Here is a 1990-nt window from a genome sequence, read left to right as displayed (position 1 = left end):
ACCAGTGTGAAGAGGGGGGTTGTGGGGAGGGGGGGGGGGCTCTCCCTCACTGCCAAGGAATGCTACCCTGTAAATAAACAAAAATAAACAAGCACACGTTGCACAAATGGCACGCTGGGTGGTCAGTCATCGCTCTCCGTAGCGTATTCGTAAAAAGTACACCTGTTAGAATCTTTCGAGGTCGTCACTGCTGAACATCTTCAGTTCCACCCCTCGTTAGGGGGTGCAGGTACATGTAAGGGAAAAAATAATGCAAAGAAAAAGGTGACTGAAATTTGGAAAAATAAAAGCACATATTGGCTTCTACAACAACGGAGAGAAGGTTTGACTCCAGTGACCATGTGGAGTTAGACGTGGGCAGGCTAGATCGTGCTTGCTCACTCCTCTCCGGTTCGATACGCCGATGTTCCTGTGGAGTCACAGTTAGGTAGAGATGCACCTGCTTTCTGGGGACCACATCTGGTATTTTTGGCTCCTGATTTTCTCTGCTGACCAGCCTTAGACCCCCCAAAAAAACCACAAAAACCAATAAGCCTTTGTTCCTGGTATTGAATGTACCTGGGCTGGGAGAAGATAGAGTCAGCAAATAGGAATATGCTCTAATGAAACATTTATCAGACAAGTTGTCTGGATATGAAAATTCCCCCCCCCAATGCTCAAGCTATGCCCTTGGGATTGCATCATAATTTATATGTTCAGCAGTCCAACAATAACATAACCTTCAAAATGATCTTTTTAGGCAGATTTGCTGGGAGACGGTCTCTTAAAGGTGATTAATGCCATTTTGATTTGTACTTGTTTAGCTGAAGATCGGTGCGATGGTTGGCTATACTAGAAAAATCATGGTAAGATGCAGGGACTGATAAGCAGCCCGATGCTACGTGGGGCGTCAGCTGGCACCCAGCTAGCTGTCGTCAGTAGAGTCACCTTGTGAGTGTGTCGCGTAAACGTGGTGTGTGCGCGGGGGGAGCATGACAGAATTCCTGTAAGTCACCCCACGGAACCCCCGGTTATTGGACCGCAAACTGGTTCCACCGCCAGGAGCGGCCCGGTACGGAACTATACAGAGTACCCCATGTTGCTGCATCGCGGCCCGGTACGGGACTATAGAGAGTACCCCGCGTAGCTGCATCTCGGCCCGGTACGGGACTATAGAGAGTACCCCGCGTAGCTGCATCGCGGCCCGGTACGGGACTATAGAGAGTACCCCGCGTAGCTGCATCGCGGCCCGGTACGGGACTATAGAGAGTACCCCGCGTAGCTGCATCGCGGCCCGGTACGGGACTATAGAGAGTACCCCGCGTAGCTGCATCGCGGCCCGGTACGGGACTATAGAGAGTACCCCGCGTAGCTGCATCGCGGCCCGGTACGGGACTATAGAGAGTACCCCGCGTAGCTGCATCGCGGCCCGGTACGGGACTATAGAGAGTACCCCGCGTAGCTGCATCGCGGCCCGGTACGGGACTATAGAGAGTACCCCGCGTAGCTGCATCGCGGCCCGGTACGGGACTATAGAGAGTACCCCGCGTAGCTGCATCGCGGCCCGGTACGGGACTATAGAGAGTACCCCCGCGTAGCTGCATCGCGGCCCGGTACGGGACTATAGAGAGTACCCCGCGTAGCTGCATCTCAGCCCGGTACGGGACTATAGAGAGTACCCCGCGTAGCTGCATCGCGGTCCGGTACGGGACTATAGAGAGTACCCCGCGTAGCTGCATCGCGGGCCGGTACGGGACTATACAGAGTACCCCGCGTAGCTGCATCGCGGTCCGGTACGGGACTATAGAGAGTACCCCGCGTAGCTGCATCGCGGTCCGGTACGGGACTATAGAGAGTACCCCGCGTAGCTGCATCTCGGCCCGGTACGGGACTATAGAGAGTACCCCGCGTAGCTGCATCTCGGCCCGGTACGGACTATAGATAGTACCCCCGCGTAGCTGCATCTCGGCCCGGTACGGACTATAGAGAGTACCCCGCGTAGCTGCATCGC

This window comes from Brienomyrus brachyistius, chromosome 21 (assembly GCF_023856365.1).
Source record: "Brienomyrus brachyistius isolate T26 chromosome 21, BBRACH_0.4, whole genome shotgun sequence".
Lineage (NCBI taxonomy): Eukaryota > Metazoa > Chordata > Actinopteri > Osteoglossiformes > Mormyridae > Brienomyrus > Brienomyrus brachyistius.
This window is presented reverse-complemented; position numbering follows the sequence as displayed.